General features: G+C 47.3%; 1 long non-coding RNA gene across 3 annotated transcripts; it reads left to right on the top strand.

The window, feature by feature from the left end:
• The first annotated feature begins 3,568 nt into the window (after positions 1 to 3,568).
• On the top strand, positions 3,569 to 6,478 carry LOC102554040 (uncharacterized). 3 transcript variants are annotated; one of them, XR_005502102.2, is made up of 3 exons: positions 3,569 to 4,516; positions 6,008 to 6,200; positions 6,280 to 6,478. It is a non-coding gene; the product is annotated as an uncharacterized LOC102554040 (long non-coding RNA). The 3 variants fall into 3 exon arrangements; XR_001837084.3 differs by having other exon boundaries at positions 3,898 to 4,442; XR_005502103.2 differs by having other exon boundaries at positions 4,433 to 4,510.
• The last annotated feature ends 3,808 nt before the right edge of the window (positions 6,479 to 10,286 follow it).

Here is a 10,286-nt window from a genome sequence, read left to right as displayed (position 1 = left end):
CTGGGTTCTGAGGGCACCCGCTGGAGTGTCCAGGTCTTTATGTTTCTGGAAAGGATTGCACGAGAATGGGTGGCGAGGTTGTCAATCAGAGACAGCTGGGCAGGTGTAGCAGCACTTGGCTTGAACCCCCTTGTTCAGGAGGCAGAGGTAGGAGGATCTCTGTGAATTCAGGGCCAGCCTGGTCTACATAAGGTGTTGCAGGCAGCTACAGCTTCATAGTAAGACACTGTCTCAAGCAACAATAACAAAAATAAAGTTTATTAAGAAAGACTAAGCACATTCACGAATGGGAAATGAGTTAGGCTCATGACCTGTGCTTAGGCTATTTACTGGTGCCTGCTTCTCTCATGTTTGTGAAACCACGGGCTCTTCTTGCACATGCTCTGTTGCATGTAGCCCAAGTAGAGAAGCATTTCCAGTCTCCTGTCAACTAGCTGTTTTCTTTCATTCCTCATTCTCTCTCTCTCTCTCTCTCTCTCTCTCTCTCTCTCTCTCTCTCTCTCACACACACACACACACACACACACACACACACACACACACACACATTTCTAGTATATGTGGTTGAGGGTGAGCAGACAAGTGTACACATACTAGTGTCAGAAGCTTTTTCATGTTTCTTCCCTCCCCTCCCCCGTTTTCACGTTACGGAAGTCATTTTTCCTGCCTTGTCTCCACTCTGGTTGCTGGGATTACAGACGTGAGCCACCACCTCTGGAGGTTTTTTATGTGATTTTCCTGGTTCCCAACTGGCTTCTTTGATGTTATGGCTTTCTCTAGTCCCCACCCTTCTGACACTGAGGAACAAGTGCTTGCTCTTTTCTTTGGGTCAACACCCTATATACAAAACTCTCTGATTTTCTTTTTTTTCCCCAAGACCCAACAGCAAGGCTAATATTGCCAAGAACTGTCCCGCAGCCTTCTTACCCAAAGTGGCAGGATCTATAGCTGGGCGTGCGACAAGCATTTTGCAGTGTCTGTTTCAAGTAGGCACGAAGAGAGACACCAGGCCAATTGAATGTAGCCACGTGACATAGGATGGCTTTAAACAATCTCCGTCAGGAGAAAGCACCTTTAGTACTCTTCATGCCTTCCTACACCCTGCTGCCTAAAGTGCCATTTTGATCCACTAGGCTGATGTTATGTAGAGTGTCCTTCACATGCTGGGTCAGTGTTCCAGCCTGGACTGTTCACCCGGACTTCTTTGAGAGAAAGAAACGTCTGGCTTGTTTAAAGCTCTACTGCCTGGAGTTTTCTGTTGTTCCATTTAGCCAAACTGAGTCTTTGGCTAAACAAAGATTTGTAGAACAAATCTGGCTTTGGTAGAACAAGCCAGACCCACCTACCAAAGTGAGTCAACTGCTCTAGCACTCTGGGCTCTGCTGGTCTCCGGGTTTGGGACTCCTTTTGTTAACCTACTGCTGTGAAGCGAGCTTCCCCCAAACTTTTTGGCTTAGCATGCTGCTGTTCTTCTCTCTCGCCTGCTGGGTTGGCTGGGGGTCACTGGGTGGTTCTAACCTTGAGTCTTCGATGAGGTTGCAATCCTGTGTCAGCTGGGTTTGGAGGTCTGACTGGCCTGGCCATCAAAGATGGATTCTGCAAGAATATGCCTCCAGTTCTCTGATGCTCTTCCTGTGGCCTGTGGCCTCAGCAAGACCTTTGGGGGTGGGGACAGGTAGGGGGGGATCTGAGAGGAAGAGGAAGTTGCTTGCTTTGTCAACTCAGAACCAAACCAAACTTCTTTTCTACCACAGAGTGTTGGTTACAAAGTCTGGGGTCAACTTCCAGTCAACTCAACAAGGAACAAAGCTACTCTCTCAACATAAAGAAAAAAAGAGACTTCCGACTACCTTAAATCTACCACAAAGCCCTTGGGAGAAAAGCTGCTACCTAGGGACGCAACTGTGTTTGAGATGTCCTCTGGCTACATGGTCTCCGAGGATCACAAAGCACGTCATCTAAACCAGGAGACACTATCAGTCACTCTTCTGCTGCTGTGACCAAAACACCATGACAGAAGCAACTAATACGAGTCAATTTTAACGTGTGGGTCCAGTGGGGTAAGAATCCATCAGTGAGGAGGCATGGCAGCACGTGGCATAGCTGGGGAAGCAGGGAGCCACGCGCCAGCACATTCAACAGCAGGCGTAAGCCAAGAGAAGCAGTGGAAGCTTTTGGTTCTCCCCCCACCCCCCCATCCCCCCGCCCCCCGCCCCCCACTCCCCACCCCCCACTCCCCACCCCCCACTCCCCACCCCCCCACCCCGGAGCTGGGGACCGAACCCAGGGCCTTGCGCTTCCTAGGTAAGCGCTCTGCCACTGAGCTAAATCCCCAACCCCCCCCCCCCCCCCCCCCCCGCAGTGGAAGCTTTTAAACCTCAAAGCCCACCCCTAGCAACGAACCCCTTCCAGCAAGGCTGCACCTCAAAACCTCTCCAGCCAGCTCACCAACTAGGGACCACGTGGTCAAACACCTGAGATTGTGGGAGCATTTTGTATTAAGTCGCCACAGAGGGCAAGGCGGTGGTGCGGTTATAATCCCAGCACTTGAAAGAATGAAGATGGATGAGTTCAAGGCCAGTCTGGGCTACCGGGAGGGTCTGTCTTAAAACACAGGGGTTAGTGAGAAGGCTCAGCCGGTAAAGCACTTGCCTCTTAAACCTGACAAGCAAAGTCATTCCCAGGATCTGACATGAAGCAGGAAGGAGAAAACAGGCCCCACAGCATTGTCTTTTGACCTGTGCCTATTACTATTATTATTATTATTATTATTATTATTATTATTATTTATAAAGTTTAAAGAAAGGAAAAAAAACCAAGGGGATACCTCCTGGAGTTTAGTCTTCCCAGACTAAACTTGTCATTACTTGGTGATAACGGGGCCTATGCAAGTTCTGGTCAGATCCACACCAGGACACCTCCCCTTCCCATCCCTTGGCTTAAGATGGCAATATTGGTCATGTTTTAGAGAGCTTCTGGGTCACATGGCACCAAATGTATTGCGCTCACACACAAATAAGCTGAAAGACTGAATCTTGTGTTGTGTTCTTAACAAATAAAATAGAGAACAGTAATAGAGTCTGCTACTAATGCGGCCATCTCCACTGAGAAGAGGTATGGAGGTCGGGAGAGCCGGACCAGCAGACTCCTGACTTGCCTTCTCATGGACTGCTGATAGGTCCTGTGTTGAGGAGTATGGCCATGCCTGCTCTTTATCCATAGTGATGGGAATGAAGTTCCCTACATACAGCAGGAATGCGACTTGTTTGCACAGGAGGGATCTGGAGGAGACCCTATATGTGGTCATGGCAGGCAGGGAAAGCAAGTCGCAAAGAAGTGAGCGTGCGCAAAGAAGTGAGCATGCGCAAACTGCTCAGATTGACGTCATCAACCTGGATCATGGCTGCGAAGAGTCTGATGCCAGGCAGCTCGTTGTCAGCATGTTTAAAACAACACAGTTTGGGGGGGGGGAGTTTCCTGGTGTAATACAATTCCCAGTTCATGAGGAAGTATGATTACATTGAAATTCGACTCAGGGTACATGTCATTTCTTCCAAGAAGATGGGTTCCAAAGATAGGCTACCTGTGCTAATTTGAGCCTATCTTGTGGCAATTAGCCACCTCTGGCCCTGCTTGGGGGAGCTTCTAGCTGTAAAGATAGTGTAAGGGTCATTTAGATTACTAGCCACCTCTGGACCTGGTTGGGGAAGCTCGACATGGTCTGGCTGAAGAGATAACGCAGATCACCAGGCTATTTAATCACTTCCAATTTCCAGCTTAGGATGGGAGAACAGGGGCTTTACTTTGTTTGCTTGGTTTTTTGTTTTTGTTTGTTTGTTTGTTTGGGTTGGTTTTTTGTTGTTGTTGTTGTTGTTTGTTTGTTTTTTTGTTTTGTTTTGTTTTTTTTCCGTCTTTCCCATTGGAAAGACAATCTTTTGTGCTTCAATCTTCCTGGTTTCTCTGGACATCTGTGAGCACAAGGACTTTCGTGATGTGCTCCTAATAGGGATAAGAAGTCTTAAACATACACACGTAAAACAAAACAAAAACATACAAAAACAAACAGTTCACGACTGTAAGGACCTGTTCACTTCCTGAAGCTAGACAACAGCCTTTCAAGTGCAAATCTTCTGCCTCTTCCAACACCCAAGTCCTCTCAGAATTTTCTTCATGCGCAGTTTTAAACTTTGTGTTTCTGGGTCTTGAACCCAGGGTCTCGCACATGCTAATCAGAATGAAAGCATTGAGAGGTTGTGATTTCCGTTCTCACTCCTCTTCCCCTAGGCCCCTCAAATGCACACGATCTTTAAGTTCCCCCCTGGATGCTGATCCTGCGTGCAGCACTGGAGAGAGCACCGGAAGTCCAGGTCCCCGCCTCGACAGCAGCACATGCGCATTACTATAATAATTAGACAAGACCAACGGACCTCCCCTCGTACTTGGTAAGTCTGTCATGGAGCTGCATGCACTTCAGACCGCTAAGATTTCAACGTTGACAGAGGCACTCTTGGTAAAGGTAGCTTTCATTTATTGGGTGTTTAATATGCAACACTTAGTACATTAAGCCTGTCATTTAAATGGCTCCATTTAAATTTATGAGGTGCATGTGATCTCCCCGTTTCATGGTTGGAGGGCTGTGGCTCACCTAAGAAAAGTGTATTACCCAGAGACAAGGGAAAGTCTGCTCCAGTGTGTAAGGAAAGCAGGGCCCTTCCTGCTTCCAAAACCCAGTCTTATCCCCACATTACAACTTCCTCAATGAACACAATATCCTCCAGACATGTTGCTAATTTCCTAAGTTCAAAGTTATTACCCAGATGTCTCCGTTAACAGACAACTTGCATGTGCAGTCAGTCAGCTAAGCCCGTCTGGCTTTAGGATCAGTCCCACATGTCCTGAGAGCATCGTTTTTGCAACACAAATTAATTCCCTAAGAACATGTGACTTTTAAATGCACAATTTTTCCTCCTTCCCCTCTCCGATATTGTGAAGAGGCCTAGCATTCTCTCTCTGAGCCCCCCTTTATGACTCCTTTAAAAGAGTAGACAGTCTGGGGGTTGGGGATTTAGCTCAGTGGTAGAGCGCTTGCCTAGCAAGCACAAGGCCCTGGGTTCGGTCCCCAGCTCTGAAAAAAAGAAAAAAAAAAAAAAGAGTAGACAGTCTGGAATATATTAGAAAGCAAGAAAGTATTCAGGGCTGTTGGGGCCGGAACACAGGCACCAGCCAGTTCAAAGCAGATTGCACAAGTCAAACTTGAGATGATTCCAACAGAAAACTTGTGGTGGTTCGAGTAAGAATGGACCCCACAGGCTCATATCACCAGGGAGTGGCGCTATTTGAAAGGATTAGAAGGATTCGGAGGTGTGACCTTCTTGGAAGAACTGTGTCACTGGGAATGGGCTTTAGAGTTTCAAAAGCCCAAGCCAGGGCCCAGTGTCATCTCCATTTCTCTCTCAGCTACTTCTCCAGCACCATGTTTTCCTGCCACCATTTTCACTGGCATGATGATAATGGCCTGCCTAAGCACCTGAAGCTGTCAGCACCTCCCCCAATTAAATGCTTTCCTTTATAAGAGCTGCTTTGATCCTGGTGTCTCTTCACAGCACAGGAACAAGGGCTAAGACAATGAATGAATTAATGAATACTGACCACTGTGGTGGGTTGATTAGGAGGGACCTCCACAGGCTCATATATTTGAATGCTCGGTCATCAGGGAGTGGAGATACTTAACAGGGATTAGGAGGTGTGGCCTTGTGGGAGGAAGTGCGTCACTAGGGATGGGCTTTGGGGTTTCAAATGCCCCAGCCACACCCAGTGTCTGTAGGCTTATATTTTTCAAAACCCACTTTTAATAAGGGTTCACAAACACTTCAACCCTCACCCACTTCTAGCCCAACCTTCAGAGGTGGGGGAGGAAACATGGTAAACAGCATAAGGGGATGTGGACCTGTTTAGAAGTCGTTCCTTGGGGCGATTCCAGCAGGATACCAGCAGTCCCGTTTCATAGTGTTAGGATACCAAACGGAAATCAGCAACGGTGGTAAGATCTAACAGAAACCGCCAGTCCTCTGTCAAATCGGCACGAGTCAGGGGGAGCGACCAGGACCAGCCAGGACTCCAGGAGAAGTTTTCTGCCGTGCCTCTCTCAACAAAGATCAGCAAAGACAAAGACTCGAGACCAACCAATGAAGCGAGGCAAGGTTAGCTATGCAAGCACGCTGTCATTGTCTGTTGAGTCCTATTTATACCCTCTCCAAACATCATGTGCCCCTCCCACAGGTCTTCTTACCTTAGCAAAACAACACGTGATTCCGTATCACGTGACGTATCCAGAAACTTACACCTCCAGTGTCCTTCATTTTTGCCCGTGGATCCAGATGTAGACCCCTCTGCTACCTCTCCAGCTTCATGTCTGCCTGTTCGCTAACATGCACGGTGCCAAGCTGATGACAGAATAAACTTCTGAAACTGTAAACAAGTCTCGATTAAATGCTTTCTTTTGTAAGCGTTGCCATGGTCATGGTGCCTCTTAACTGCAGCAGAACATTGACAAAGACAAACCGCGAAAGATACACTTAACAAAAAAGGACTCACAAGTTGATAGTGTTATTACTCTAATGGGAGATGGGGGAGAGGGAATTAAAAACCTCATCTTACAGCTACCGCAGTGAATTCAGGTAAGGTGACGTATGCACGATGCTCGGCATCACTTGAGAAGTTGTTTAGGGACCAAACAATCAGCCTCAAAGTTGAGTTGGGGACGCCATTGCAATAAGGATGTCAAGTGGATGCTACTTTTAGCAAGCGATTTAGGGTAGGCCCTCCATTAGAGGTTGACACCATGTGCTTCCCGATGCATGTGAAAGATACACCTTCGTCATGGTCACCTAGGAAACATGCATCTAACCTACCAGGAGTGGTACACTGAGGACAGATAGCTGGGGCTCCTGGGCCAAATAAAAGAAGAGACGGGGGTGGGGGTAGGAGGAGCAAACAGAGTGTAAGCATTTATCTGTTTGCTTACTGTGGCTTTGATACACCAGTGAGCTTATACTCCTGCCACCAGGGCTTGCAGCCTGTAACAGACGATATCCCTGAGGGCTTGGGCATTCACATTAAACTTAAATTTATTTTCTTTACAGCAAAGTCACAATTTTACACTGACTCTATAGAGGAGAGAATTTAGATCACAAGGGGGGGGGCACTGCTTACTAAGATAACAACAGCAAACTGAAAAGCTATAACAGCACAACCCCAGCATCCAGGGCTCCCAGCCAAAGCGTTTCTACTTCACCATACGAGTCATGAAGAGGGTAGAAGGCCAAGCCAAGGAGACTGGCCTCAGGAATATGGCACAATTCAATAACAGAAGGACAAGGCTGGGCTTTAGAGGTGGGGAGAGTAGAGTCCTTACCCCTAACCCTAACCTTAACCCTAATCTGGGGTTGGGTGTACAGGGGGACTACCCTCATGACCTAATTTTCTCCCAGGCCCTTGCAAAACAAGTCATTTAATTCCTTGTTGAGGGAAACTGGCTGCTTTTTTTGTTGTTTGTTTTGAGGAAAAACTTGACCAGAGGGTAATTGTTATGAGAAGGGATATGGAAATTCTACTTGAAAGGAGCAGCTAAAGGGAAAGGCTGAACTTTACATGGCTTTCCTTGGCGCTGGAGTTGGGGCTGGGCCAGGGCACCTCTTCTCAGGTTGCCAGCAACAAGAAGGGACAGCTGAGCCCTGAAGGGGTCAGGCCACCTACTCTTTATTACCTGATGTTGTTCCTTAGCTTTAAGGGCCCCAAACTCAATTTTCACCATGTTTACTATTTTACGTAGAAACTTATTCTCTTTAATGTCATAACTATTTTTATTAATGTCTATGTAGCCATGCCAATTGTTTTCCAACTGAAAAAAAAAAACCCTCGATTTTTATGGTAATCATCATTTCCATGAAAATGAATCCAAAGAAAACCAAACAAACCGAACAAGGTGATTAAATCCTACCTGGATACTGTTGCCAGGCTCCATCTTTGTTGAAAAAGGAGATTAGGCATGTTAGGGGATATTTAAAGTCTGTTAGAAATAACCCGATGCTTTCCTTGATTTAATCAGAGGCCCTGAAAGGCAGATGAAAATGGGATTAGTGCCTCACTGGGAGGTTTGGTTACTTAGGCTTTGTGTGGGATAGCTAAAATTAGCCAGGGGGGAGCACAGTCAAACTTCAGAAGGTGCTTTAGCCATGTCCAGGGATGGAAAATAAAACCACGACCACATTTTTGAGCCAAATTTGAAACAAGCTTTAAATACTGGCCCTGATGATAGACTCTGGTCAAGAGTATTAGGATCCCAGAAAAATGGCAAAGACTCACATTTCGCAGAGACTTATAAAACAGAAAGTCTATGAGGCTACATATTTCCCACAAGGTCCAATCTGACGTACTTCCTGCCTATATAACATCCCCCACCCCCATGTGTGATCACGTGCATCTGGTGCACTTGAGTCAACCAAACTTTAGGGGAGTGGAAACATGCGCTTATACGAACGGTTGGGTTTGGGGTGGAAGCCAGGAAAACTCACTTCAGAGACAGAAGCTTAAACATGAAGACTTTGTATCCTCCGAGCGCAGGGAGGTGGCCAGTTTCAGATCGGAACCTCATCCTCCAAGAGTGATTGTACAACATTTCTATAGAACGGGAATTCAAAGTGAGGGGGAGCCAGGTGGGCTATTTCATCGACAATCACATTTTGACCCAAGAGGTTAAGCAAGGAGGTTAACATCGGTGACTGGGTCTTCTCCAGGTCACCTGGTTTCCCGGTCCTTGATTCAGCTTTTCAGTCAGCTCCGCTCCTGAGCTGCTGGGGCCAGTGTGGTCCAGAATTTAGAGTGATAAGGGAACAAAGGCGTGGGCATGCTACTCATGGTCAATTACGGCAAGGCAGGCAGCACGCTTACTGCTTGTGCGCCTTAATTTAGGTGACGGGATGACAGCAGTTCCGGTCCTCACATCCTTCACTGGTTAACAAACACGGAGTACCTGGGGATGCAGGGTAGGAGTTGGTTCTGGAGCCCTGCCAGCAAGATGGAGGCTGTTCCTGAGATGGCTGGACTCAGGAAACTGTTTCCTAACAGGAGAACAACAGCCCCAGCCATCTGGGAAGTATCTACCCTTGGGCCAGGGGCAAGGTTAGAGGCATTTGGTTTTATGGATCTCCTAGGCACAGTAATCAAAACCTAAAATATAGCGTTAGCTCTCACACTCTCCCGTCCATTGGCTGAATGGTTTCATTGAGTGTTCGGTTCTTGAAGCAATGATCTCGGGGAAGTAAAACGCTTGACCCACTGAGTTCTCTGAGGCGAGGATGATAAAGACTAAAGACGATATTATCAGAAAGGCTTTGGCAAAATCCCCCCAATCTGAACCGGTTGGATGTACTTTGAGGAAAGGGACAGGAGCCCGGTCGAGACAGAGAGGGTGCTTCAGATAGAAGTCAACGGCGGAACTCATGACCAAGAAGCTCTTGTTCCCAGGGGTGGGTCTGTGGGAAATGAGCACCCTGGGATTCTCAGAAACAGCGAGGAAGTAAAACTGGGCTTCAGGGGATGTAGCTCAGCAGTGGATCACTTCCGCCATATCCACAAGCCCTGGCTAGATTCCCAGTAATGGAAGGGGAAGCAAATTAGAACTGAGTGACATTAGGGTTTGGTGGTCATTCGTGTTGGGTGCTCAGATAATGCTGCGGCCTTCCAAATATTACTGGACTGAAGTCCACCTGCTTCCACTCAAAAGACAAGGAAGACAAAGGTCTACTGAGGGCAGGAAGGCTCATGTGGTGGTCAGAATGTGCTTGGCCCATGGTGGGTGGCACCATTAGGAGGTGCGACCTTGTTGGAAGAGGTGTGACCTCATTGGAGAAAGTGTGTCACTGTGTGGGCAGGGTCTGAGGTCTCCTAGTGCTCGAGCTCCACCCTTTCTTCCATTTTGGAACAGCAGTGATCTGGTTTTTTGATTTCGGGATTATAGTTTAGAGATTACATGAATCTCAGAAGAGAATTTGAACTTTTGATTCTTTTTTTTTTTTTTCGGAGCTGGGGACCGAACCCAGGGCCTTGCGATTACTAGGTAAGCACTCTACCACTGAGCTAAATCCCCAACCCCCTGAACTTTAGATTCTTAAACATTGTCAAGACTGTGATAGACTGTGGGGACTTTTGAAGTCGGACTAAATGCATCTTGCCTCAGGTTATGGCTACAAGCCTACGGGGCCAGGGAGTAGAGTGTGTGATGATTT

The sequence above is a fragment of the Rattus norvegicus genome, chromosome 3 (assembly GCF_036323735.1).
Source record: "Rattus norvegicus strain BN/NHsdMcwi chromosome 3, GRCr8, whole genome shotgun sequence".
NCBI classification, from domain to species: Eukaryota; Metazoa; Chordata; class Mammalia; order Rodentia; family Muridae; genus Rattus; species Rattus norvegicus.
Note: the sequence above shows the minus strand (reverse complement) of the source record. Positions and strands in the feature narration are given on the sequence as shown.